This window comes from Balaenoptera ricei, chromosome 21 (genome assembly GCF_028023285.1).
Source record: "Balaenoptera ricei isolate mBalRic1 chromosome 21, mBalRic1.hap2, whole genome shotgun sequence".
Classification (NCBI taxonomy): domain Eukaryota; kingdom Metazoa; phylum Chordata; class Mammalia; order Artiodactyla; family Balaenopteridae; genus Balaenoptera; species Balaenoptera ricei.
In genome coordinates this window covers 22,537,769-22,550,274 of record NC_082659.1, presented here as the reverse complement: position 1 = coordinate 22,550,274, position 12,506 = coordinate 22,537,769, and the positions used below count along the sequence as shown (strand labels likewise).

The window sequence follows — 12,506 nt, the reverse complement described above, 5'->3', positions numbered from 1 at the left end:
GTCCCAGAGGTCTCTTAGGCTGTCTTCATTTCTTTTCATTCTTTTTTCTTCTGTTCCACATCGTAGCTCTTTCTTTCTAACTAGCCCCCTAACCTTCCTTGACATTGGCCTTAAGAAGTGGGAAAGTATAAATGGTAAGGAGAGTGAAGGTCTGATGGTGGCGATGCAGGAAAGAAGGTGTTTTCCATGGTGTGTCCCAGCTGTTTTGCCTTCTTCCAAGTGCTGTTGCTTTCCAGAAGCTCCTTCCAGGTTTCTTGCTGGTTTGAGTTCAGGGGAGACCATAGAAGAGTTGCTGGCTGGAACGAAGGCAGCGATGGTTCGTGTGTGCTATACTCTATGGTAACAACTCCCAGACACCACTGCCAGCGGGCCTGACTTCATGGAGAGGGAGGAGAAAACATTTTCAGTTATTTTTATTTTTGGCGCAGAATGCAAGAAAATATTTTCTCATTTTTCCTTCCTCGACCTAATCTCTTAGCTGCAAATAGTGATGCCTTGTTTCTTAAAGGGTAAATTAGCAAAAAACCATCAGCAAACTTCTTTCTCTTTAGCTGTCTGTTCACATAAGGCAAGGAATACTGAAGGAGATAGAAAGTGGGAGTGGGAGCATGGGAGCAGGGGAGAGGCATTCGGGTCCTGGTGAGGTACTGTGGTGGGTTTGCATGGGCTTTGCGAGCCTGGAGCCTGTTTTACCGCCTCAGGAAGGAACTTCCTGCCCGGGACTGGCAGTCCTAGGCACGCGGGCTGTCCCAGCTGTTTCCTTTGCTTTTGCAAATCTGTGCACAAGGGTGCTTAGGAGAAGGGCGAGGAGGAAAGGAAGCTGTGTTAAGTTGTGTAAGTTGTTATGTTAAGTTGTATCAAGACTGCTCTTTGAGGGTTCCCTGTTTTGTGCCTGCCTTTCTGCTATTTGGGTGGGGTGGCTTACTGAGTCTAGCCCTGCTGCTCTTGCTTCTTCCTCCTCTTCCTCCTTTTTATCCAGGTGAAATTCACATACATGAAATTAACCTTTTTTAAAAAAATTTATTTATTTATTTATTTATGGCTGTGTTGGGTCTTTGTTTCTGTGCGAGGGCTTTCTCTAGTTGCGGCAAGCGGGGACCACTCTTCATCGCGGTGTGCGGGCCTCTCACTATCACGGCCTCTCTTGTTGTGGAGCACAGGCTCCAGACGCGCAGGCTCAGTAGTTGTGGCTCACGGGCTTAGTTGCTCCGCAGCATGTGGGATCTTCCCAGACCAGGGCTCGAACCCGTGTCCCCTCCATTGGCAGGCAGATTCTCAACCACTGCGCCACCAGGGAAGCCCAACCATTTTTTTTTATTGTAAAGGTTTTTTTTTTTATGAGTAACATAGGCAAAATTAAAGTCAAAATTTTATTTAAAGAATTCGCATGTTATGATTCCCTCCACTGCCAATCACCTTAGTTCCTCAATGTTTGAGTCATAATCTTCAAGGTAGCCCTTTTAAAGAGAACTTTTGCTCAGATCACAGTTGTCATATTAGTAAGTCCACAGTTCTATTTAGTTGGGATTCTTTGATCTCCACTTGAATATGGAGATGCTTCAAAAATTCCCCACCTGCAATCTTTGGGTTCCAATTTCTTCAAGCAATTTACTTTAGGGCCCTGGAGGTTAAATTGTAGGAAGTACCTTGCTATTTTGGCAGATGATCTAAAATATATTGTTCCTTCATCATTTCTAATGTTGAAAAGTTTTGTGACATCCAGTTTTCACTCACGAGCCTAGCAAAACATGTTACAGGTCTCCTTGTCACCACTGCAATAAACTTACTGTGATGGAAACAAAACCTATGTCTCAGTGTGGCCACATCAGTAATATCTGGACACCGTGCACAACAGTTCCCATTTGCATCTAGAATGAGGCTTGAGATGAGCCGCTTTACAGTGAACAGTTCGCTGGCGTTTAGTGTACTCACCGTGCTGTGCAGCCACAGCGGTAAGTCAGGTGCTTCTGGAGGGAAGGAGCCAATGAGGTTGGTGGCTTTCTTCCTGGGGCAAATGTTCTGGAATTCTTTTGCCAGACTCTTTGTGGCAACTTTCCTTCTAAGACATGACTTGAGAAGGGATTTTTAAGCTAGGCCTTGAGATGCCACGTTGATGAACGTCTTTTAGCACAGCTGCCATGAGAATTCTCTAGCTTAGTGTTGATGAGAGGACAGAAAGTAGGACATGGAGACTTCTGGTCTGTGCTGTGCATACGTGACTTCATGGGGGACTGACACACAAAGGACATGTAGGAGAGAAGCACAAATAAGTACTGTGTAATTACTGTCTTCTGTACGGTGCTTTTTCCCCATATAGATTTTGAGTAGAGTTCTGGAATGATTGGCAAAGCCATAGACAGGTATGAGGGTTAAGGGGATGGGGTTGCATTGATTCAAAATTAGGTTGTTACCAGATTAGACAGACGAGTGTACCATACGTCTATGAGCTGGATGCTGTCATCAATCACTGCTGAGTACCTTCTGTAAACAGAAGTCTGTACCAAACTGGGATTTTTAGGAGAATAAAATAAAATACCTGGCCGTGGTCATGAGGAGCTGAGATGGGATTTTGGTTGATGTAATTGTAGACTCTTGTACATATGGAATCTGACTGTATATAGAGAAATTCATTGCATGTTTGAGGAATGACTGGAAAAAACTGGCTTTTGATTTTCTAGAAGAAAATGTGGTCATATGGAAAAAAATCAGGTATAATTTTGAATTTGCTTGACATAGTCATTCTTTTCAGTTATTTACAGTTTAGATCATTTGTTTGCAAGAAATCTGAGGCAGATCTCGAGAGGATGCTGAAAAAGGAAAAGGCATTGTTTCTGAGGATTTCTCAAAACTTCCAAAACTAATCAGCCTTTTAAGAGGAGGGAAATGCCTCCTCTTCAGGAATCTTTTACATTTTTCAGAGTCATTTTTGGATTTGCTTCTGTTTTGAGAGGGATTGCCGTCAGCAGTGATTTCTGAACCCCAAAGACTGCATGACCACTGCCTCCAAAGACGGTCTAAATTAAATCGGGTACTGCCATATTAAAAAGATATGGCTGCTACTTAGAGATGTCTTTGTTGAGGGACACTTTGTTGGGGTGGTTTACTATTCTTAGCATATTAAATGTTGAGAGAATTAAAGAGTTAATTTTCTTGGATCCTCCCCACTCCTAAAATGAAGCATGTGATCTTAACATTGTATTAGTACTGTGTTACAGTAATAGTGAATTTGGAGGTAGTAGAACACGCCTCCCTTTCTTTCTTTCTTTCTTTTTTTTTTTTTGAAAAGAGGATGTTTAAAAAGAAAGGTAATGGAGGAGAAAAATATAAAATCAAAAAAATATTTCTCCTAGGTACTGTTGTTTTATCAACTTTATTACTGTTTCCATGAGATTCTTATTTTTCATGCCATAGCGGTTATTATTGTATTAATCATCACATCAGTCATTCTAAGGGTATAGAGTTGGGAGAAAATATGATAATCGGTGACACTGTTGAGTTCCTGTCATGTTCTAGAGACAGTGCTAAGTGCTTCTTATGGGTGATCTCGCTGAATCCCCCCAGCAACCCTAGGGGGTCGATATTGTCATTGTCCTGACTTTCAGGGGGAGAAATTGAGTATCAGAAAGTTAAGTGAGTCCCCCAGAATTCGAACACTCTGGGATTTCAGCCCCGACCCTCCGCTCCTACCCGCTGTCCTGCTCTGCCCCTCGGGGTCAGGTTGCCCACTATCCCTCCAGGATACACAAACTCACCTCTGTCCCCCTCTTTCCTAGATGTCCATTCTGTGTCACTGCGTGCTGTTCACTGTCTCAGTGTTGGGCATACAGGGTCTGGTAAGGCATGGGACCTGCCCACGCAGAGGTCAGCAGAGGTCATGGTCAGGTGCCAGCGAGAGGTATGGTCTCAGAGAGGGGGTCCTGAAAGGGCTGCATTGCAACTGAGTGTGATTTCCAGTCCCAGCCAATCGCATGGAGAAGTGGGGGAGGGTATTTCAAATTAGAATGTCTCTTAAAAAGGCGGAGGGCGTTCAGATAGATCACCAGGCCATGCCTGGGGATGGGTGTGTGTGCACGAAAGCAGTTAGCAGTCATCATAAAGAAGAGGCTTCTCGATGGTAAGTATCATTTATGGACTGGTCAGAGTTTGCCAGTGGCCACTGCTGGCCCATGAACTAGAATTTTGGGAGCACTGTCCTAGCTCATTCCTTGTCCATCAGGCAGGGCTCTGTCGACACCATGGAGGGGATTTACGGCTCGGAGAGCTGAAGGGTGGTTTCAGATGATTTGCTCAGACTCACGATCAAGTTACTGTCGGGCTGACAGAGCACCTGTCCTGTGTGATCCCCGGCTAAGCGTGCCCCTGGTCCGGTTCTCTGCATCTGAGTCCAGAGAGAACACGCACGTTGGCTGCTCCCCCAGCCAGATGGCTGCATGCCTCTGTGATCGCTAGGAATGTATCCAGAACATCGATTTTCCTGACTTGAAACCTTACCATAACAGATCCTGCAATAAAGGCGAATTTAGCTGTAACACAATTAGCATTTTATTGTGGACTAAGTTTCCCTGTCTTTACTTTGGGCTTTCTTGTGACGCCACAGACTGACTGCAAATACTGTTTTATTAATTAATTTTGCACCGATGGAACAGCATATTTTATGCACTTTATTTGTTTGGACTCCACTTACCACGCTGTGATGGTGTTTTCTTGCACCTTTCATCATATCACCATTGGAGTTTGTCTTCCCCTGCCTCTCAATTTATCAAAATTTACTTAGTTACATTTTAATTGAAATCCTAGGAGGTGCAAGATATTAAAAAACTTTGTTTTGTTTATATTTGCTTAATATTTTGACTTGAAACACTTGGAATTTTGTGTTGCATTTTAAAATGAAAGCATTATAATATAGTGGTTATTGGCAAGGGCTCTTGAGATTCTGCTGGATTCGAATCCCTGTTCCACTTGTTAGCTGTGTGACTTTGGATGTCATAATAGTTTCTGTCTCATAGGCTGGCCCTGCATGTTGAGTTAATACAAGTGAAATGCTTTGAACAATGCTTGACGCATGGCAGGGGTCCCTTAGGTATTAGCTGCTGCTGCTGCTGTTTCTACCATTATTCCAGAAAGCACAAGTCTAAAGATCTATTTGGAAATCTGATAAGCTTATGGATAAAAGTCTTTTTTCATAGGAGTTTAGTACAGTGTGATTCCTATTCGTGAATACCTTATGCTTTTTTCAAAATGCATTTTTCCCATTATTAAAACATTTACAAACTTGGAGTATAAAGGGGAAAAAATACTCATAGTTGGTATCTAACATAATTACATATTTTGCTCTATTTCTTTTCAGTTTTTTTTCCCTTTAAGTTTAGGTTTATTAAAATGTGATAATCATATTGTATAAATAATTAAAAAAATTTTTAACCTAAGTTACCATGAGTATGGTTTCATGTTATTAGTAGCTACACAGTAATTATAAATGCTTGCATAATAGTACATCAAGGAAATTTTTACCTTTGTTTATTTAAACATTAGACACTTGCGTAGTTTCAAGTTTTGTTGTTATGAGTAATTCTGTGATGACTGTACTTCTTTATAAAAGCTCTTCTTTGGGCAGTAATCCTAGAAACAGACTCATTGAGTCAAAGGCAAAGAATGTCTAAGGTTCAGTACATGCTTCTGCTGCTTCTCATTGGAGGAACATTGTGCTGCCTGCAGAGGGCGCTAGAATGATTTCACTGCATTTCCTCAGCGTTGGGTATCATCTTAAAAATGCGCTAACAGTGAATGGAAAACAAAATATCACTGATAGATGAAATTTTAATTAGGGAACATGCATGTTTTCCTCTATGAATGTTGCCTAATTGTGTTGCTTCTTTTGTGAATTGTCTGATCATGTCTTTTGGGATCGTCTTATTGGTATTTTTTTTAATCACAGTGATTTCTTATAATCATAGATTTCAGTTTACATTAACACTTTATATATGAAAGATGATAACTTGTTGACTATCAAACTGTCAGGGAGGGGAACACTTCCCTCTACCCATTTTAGTTCTTTTGGCTGGTCTAATAATTAAGTTGACACAAGGCAGATTAAGAGGAGGAAAAAAATAAATTTAATTTCATATGGATGGGGGTGCTATAGATAGGGGACCTAAGAACTGACCAAAGCAGGCTGTTTATATACCTTTTAGACAAAGAAACAATAAATTTATGAAGAACTGACAAGATAAACTTAGGCTTGGGTACTAATTAATGAAGAAACTAAGCAGAGTTTGTTTATACAGCCTTCTCTACCTTGAGTTCCCTATCTCTGGCGATAAGAATATCTCTTTACCTACTGGTACAGGAAGGGTACCTTTCACCCGACCCGGGAGATTTATTTCCTACTTTCGGGGGTGGGGTGGGGACAAAGGAGGGTCAGAGTGTCCTTCTTGTAGTGGCTGTTTAACTTTAATTCAAAATAATATGTCAAAGTGGCATATTTTGGGGTGGCCTGCCCTGAACCCCATCATCCTTAAGGTGTTTTTGCCTTTTCGATGTTTAAAAAACTTATGATGTTCTGAAGTTTTAAATTTCATTTGATACAATGTATTGATAGCTTCCTTTGTGATTGAATGAAATACCATTATTATTTTTCTAAATACAGAGAAGTAACAGAAGGGATCACACAGTGAACCATAATTCTCTACCCATATAATGTCTACTGACCATAAAAAAGTAATACCTGTACGTGGATGGTATATTCAAAAGCAAAAGCCCCTCTCAGCCCCCTCCCCGAGGCCCCTTTCTCCTCAGTAAAGTGTTTCTTGTTATTGCTTTCAAGGAAAATAAAACACGTATTTGCAGATATTTTAAACTGAAAGAGATCATGCTGTAGTCACTGCTCTGCACCTTGCTTTTGATCACGTAAAATATATTTTGGAGATATTTCCATATGAGCAGTTATAAACCTATTGTGTGTGTGTACATACAGATATAGCATAATATTCTACCAATGGATGTACTGTTTAGTTAGTCCTATATTGACAGACCTTTGATTCTTTCCAGATTATTTTATAGATTTTAAACTAAGCTCTCCACCTTCCAGAATTTTGAGAAATACTCAATTTTATTTCCCTCAGGGTTGGTGACCCCTCTTTGTGCTCAGGACACTGTCGAGATGCAATTAGAAAAAGACAAATCTCTGAGTCAAATTGTGGGACTTAAAAAGGGGCTTGGGAATGATAAAAGCTTAACTCTGTCATTTAAAATAAGGGTAATCTTTTTAATTGGCTTCTGTGATGCCTAGTGGAATACCATTGTTTGCAGCATAATTATGCATTTCCCAGCTTAATTCATCCATTATAACATGATGTAATGTTTAGACACAGCAATAATTACAAATCTCGCATGTCTGCAGATAAATATACCACTGATCAAAATAAGACAGTGGCAGCACGAATAGTGCTGTGTCCATGGGGGACATTAATGAAAAATAATTGATAATGAACCGTATCTCATTGGCTCAAAACATTACTTGGTAGAAACATGCCTTTCTATCCCAACTGCCATGTAGAGGCCGGTCCACCTGTGCCAGCAGGGCCGTTTTCATTTCTGCCCTGTAACTAGCCCCAGAGTTCCACACCATTGTATTTTCTAGATACAGCTTGGTGTGTTATGCACAGATGTGCCCTGGATATTTTATCCTGGGACCAGTAGGGGTCAAAATTTAAGAGATTATCCGGAACTGTCTGCTTCTCTGTGTGTGTGTCATGAATAAAGAATGGGTCTAACCCAGCCCACTAAATGTGTTTGACCTGGAAGAACAGTAAACAATTAAATCCTGGTAGAGTGGCTTGTTTGCTTAAAAGCTACTTAGTTGTGTATTTTGCTTAAAGCAAACAAAATCATCATCAGTCAGGTTCTTGGAGAAAAGAGATTGTTCACAGGGTCCAATGAAGTGTTTGGTCTTTAAAATCCTCCTTCTTATAGTAAATGTCCAAACTGGTTCAGACAGCATGGAGGGAAAGAGGAAGCCACGTTTTCTGAACATGTTATTAAAGCAAATATTGGTGGGGATGATCTTGACTCACCTTAGCTGTACATCGACATGGCATAGCTGAGGTGCCTTTGATTCAGGGGGCTTGTTACAGGTGAATCACATGGGGAAGAGCTGAAAAGAGAGATGGGAATTTTCTAGAACGCTGTGATGCCCCAAACAGCTCACTGGTCTGCTGAGAGCTGGGCCATTTCGTGTCCAGGTTACAGAAACAAAAAATGAGATGCAAAGCCCCTGTAGGAGGATGCATCTGTCCCCTTTGCTGACACTGCTCACCCCCAGATGGCTAGTGAGTGGCACGGCCCTGGTTGTGCCCCCCTCTAGTCTGGGGCAGGTGTTCTTTTGAATTTCTTTCTTTTATTAAGCCTCTGCGACTATGTATGCCTTCTCCCCTCCCCGAGAAAAACACACATGCTCACCCTCTGGTTACTGTATAATATAATGTGCATTCTCACTGGCTAGTACCTTGTTTCCATCTTTTTATTCTTGGTGTAGGGAGAAGAAAAATTCACTAGTTTTCTGTTTGGTCATTTCAGGAATTTGCCTTTGGGGCTCTTGGACCAGGCTTTCCTGTAGCCACACAGAGCTTATTGGGTCTGTGTTAGCCTCTCAACCACTTCTTGAAAACTGTTGATGCCGCTGAGCCTTGACTGTGTGACAGGGCGCAGCATTAAAATCTCACCCAAATAGCAGGGATGATGGCGTCTTGTTGATTACCAGGGCTGTTAAATTTTTTTTGCAGAGCCAAAAAAAAACAGGTGACTGTTTCCAGGAATTGAAAAGCTGCTGCACACCCGGCCCCAGGTGTTCCATGAAGGTTGGATCACTCATGTCATCCCTTTTTACAGTCCATAAATCTTCTGATTTATTTTGCCATCTGGGATTCAAGACATGTTTATTTGTGGGGGGATCTCCATTGAAATCAGAGCCCGCTGTCAAGCAGGAGAAAGAATCAGGAATTAGAATGGTGTACATTGTTCTTTGTTAGAAAAGAACCCTCGTTCTTTGCTTGTAGACAAATATTTGCTTTTGCAGAATCTAGTGGTGTGTCGGTGCCTTTGTTCGCATCCATGCAACAAGCACGCTCTCTCGCCTTCTAAGGACTCAGGCGCACACCGGGCACCATTTGATAATGCTTGGAATCTGGGTGTGTGCTACTTAAAGTACGAATACCTTTCTGCTTCCTACTCCTCTGACTTAGCTAATTTCTGTAATGGGACAGATCTTTATCCCAAGGAGTCTACATAGTTTCCTACGGAGGGTGATATTGGAAAAAAATGTCCCTTTAACTAGAGCTAGAGATGAATATTGCCATGCGGCTTTCTTGTGTTATGCTAAACCAGCATCAGAGCAAGAGGCCTTACATCTTTTATCTTTCCCAGCCAGTGGATTAGGGAGGAAAGAAGCCTGGATCTCTGGGAAGCCACCCTGAACCTCAGTTTCTTCATCTGTGAATGAGGAGAAGTAATCTGACACTTCCTAAGCATTCGCTCTTGCTGTCACAGCCTCCTCAGATGTTACGAGTATTAAATGAATTCATGCACGCCAAGGGTCCAGAGTAGTTTTTACCACGTAGTATTGGGTTGGCCAAAAAGTTCGTTCAGGGTTTTTGTTAAGATGTTATGAAAAACCCGAATGAACTTTTTGGCCAGCCCACTAAATGTTAGCTCAGGATCCCTGTTTCCAGGGGCGGAACACTGAGGAATGGGAGGGCTGAGGAACTTGGTTGGGTACATGCAGTACGTGGCAGGGCCCAGGCTGTCCTCCAGAACCTACGTTCTCTGCCACCACCCTATACTGTCTCTCAGGAGGATGATAGCTTTCCCCCTGCCATAAACGGGTGGTTGGTTGAGTGCAAAATGGAATAACATGTGTGAAAGACGTGTGTTTAACTCTGCAGTGACGGACTATAAGCGTTAACTGGGAATCTACAATGACGACAGGGCAGGTGATGGGGAGTCCGGGGTGAACAGGCCTTGATCCCAGGAAGCTGCAGTTTAGGGAAGTGGTGCACACAGTCAATGTACAGTTGCAGTGCTGTGTAATAAATGCCAAGTTAAAAGATCTCCAGGGGCCAGGAGAGGCCTGAGGAGGGGAGCTCTCTGGAGCCCCATGGGTGGGGTTGGATGGATGGGAGCAGGTCTCTAGTTGAGTGGAGGTGATGCTAGAGGACTTTCTGCAAAGCATCAGGTCCACTGAAGTGCGATGGAGTTGGGATGGGGAAGGGGGTCATACAGATTATCAGGAGCCAGTTCTTTTACTTATCAGTGCACATGCCATGTCAATATTTTTTAACCTATCTACCTGATTAGCTAAAATTCTTGGCAGAATTCTTGGCAGCATGATATAAAGCTAAAATATTTTTATTTGATTTGATGATTTTTTTTCCCCTAGGGTGAGAAGGACATACTGAAGGGTCAAATGGGGGAAGTGTCAAGTGTACCTTTTGTAAGACCACTCAGGGCAGCGGCATGGAAGATGGACGTGAATGGAGTGGGAATAGAGTCAGGGGATCACTCTGAGGTCATTCAGATGTTATATGATACGGGACCCCAGGCAAGTCCCTAGGAATGAAGGAGACAGTCCAGGATGTTAATGAGGGCCTCTCCGCCTGGCTGGGAGATCTTGGGCAAGCTAAGTACATCTCTGGGCCTCACTTTCCCGTCAAGCTAAGTACCTCTCGGGGCCTCACTTTCCTGGCATGTCTCTTTGATTTGGGTGTATGGGATGGGATGGATTTTAACCACAGTGAGAAGAAAACTGGGGCGTTTATTTTTAAAACAGAAAGCAGAAGTGATTTGATAAGATTAATTTCAGCAGAACTGATATATGTTGCCTGCTGGCTTAATAGTTTTATTAGGGCTGTTTAGTCACCCTCCCTATGATGGAAACCAAGTGAATTCTAGTAGATTTGTAGTCTTAGGTTTGTAAGTAATGTCATTTGCAGAGGAGTAAAGTTCCCCATTTGTTCCTCAATTTGGAAGGATCGTGTAGAAATCAGCTACTTTAAAAGTATCCAGCAACCTTTCACCACTTTAAAATATTGAAAGGATAAGTGATGCTGATGGTGGCTGGCTGTGCATCATGAATTATGGATGCGGCGTGCCCTGGAGCTCTTTATGGCTGTGCATAACGAATCATCTTTTGTTCTAGCTTATTTTCATTGGGGTGCTTGTAAAAGAAGAGGTCAAAGCAAATCCATTAAAGAGATCTGTTTGGTGCAGGATGATCGTTTTTTGCCATCCTGTTCTGTTAGTTGCTTTTGTTGGTGCTTTGTTTATTCATTATCAAATTGGTCCGCAGTAGGGTGGGATCTGGGGACAGTGGCGGAGGACCCCCTGTGGAGTTAACAGCTGTGGGTCAGGCTAATGATAGAGCAGGGGGCTCACACACCCCTTGTTGGTTCCCTGCATCTCTAAAGCAGTTCTCTTCCTGCCCCCTTCTTTCTCTGAGCTGCACCCTCTTTAAATTCTTCAAGGCAGTGGGCCGCCATGAAGTAAAAACGGGTTTATGCTCCGTATAAAAGCAGGTGAGGCCTTAAGTACTTTATAACCTGATAATAGTAAAATAAAATAAATTGGAATAAATTATTCACATGCTCATGATCTTTTCTCCCACTAATTTTCTCTAGGCTCTCAATGCAATTAGAGAGGATTAAAAAAACATGAAACACAGCAGAAAATTAGTTTGTGCTCTTTTTTCCCCTCCCCTCCCCTCCCCTGGCCAAGATTCCTTTAGAATCTGAGTATGCTATCAAAGGTACCATTTAAATTTCATACATGAAGTCATAATGACTGTAAGTGGAAGCTGGTGGTCACATTGCTTATTTTGGTCATTCATATCTCCTTTCTATAGTGAAAGTGCTACCTACTTTGTGAGGGCGGAGCCTCCCAGACACAGATATCAGGCCTGGCTCATCTAGAATCAATTAGAAAAGGCCTACCCACCGCATTTCATTTGTGGTTAGGTGAGCTGTCTCATCCGCCCTAAGATGATCGTTTGTGGGGTGCTCAGAGGCAAACATCGAAATAGTTGGGAGTGGCTCCAGATTGAGGCTCCAAGGCCCATGGCCGCCTCTGGACGTGCACATCTACCGAGGGCTGGTCCATGTATTCATCAGAGTTCCAATGTAGTCATAGTTGCAAAATGTTGGGGTTATTCTGATTTCAGTGGTTAATTACGGTTTTAGCTCATACTAAAATTTAAAAAAAAAATCTTTGCAGGAAAAACTATTTAACTCGGTTTGTCTATAGTATTAACTAAAAGACACAACACAGTGCTCATGCAATGTAGAGAAATGGGATAACGCCTGGAGGTTACACATAGGCAGAAATTTGTCTGGATGCGCATCCACTTAATCCTGTATTCATTCAGCAGAAATTCACGGAGGCCTCCCAGCAAGGGCCGGGCACCAGGGGACTTCCAGCAGGAATCACGCGCGGAGCCTGTCCTCAAGGACCTTGGTCCA

General features: G+C 42.5%; 1 protein-coding gene and 1 non-coding gene across 9 annotated transcripts in view; one reads left to right on the top strand and one right to left on the bottom strand.

The window, feature by feature from the left end:
- The window catches only part of MFHAS1 (multifunctional ROCO family signaling regulator 1), a 125,168-nt gene that overhangs the window by 13,705 nt on the left and 98,957 nt on the right, over positions 1-12,506 (top strand). The gene's annotated exons all lie outside the window — the stretch shown is intronic.
- Positions 1,747-1,881, bottom strand: LOC132356775 (small nucleolar RNA SNORA1). Its single transcript, XR_009500051.1, has one exon. It is a non-coding gene; the product is annotated as a small nucleolar RNA SNORA1 (small nucleolar RNA).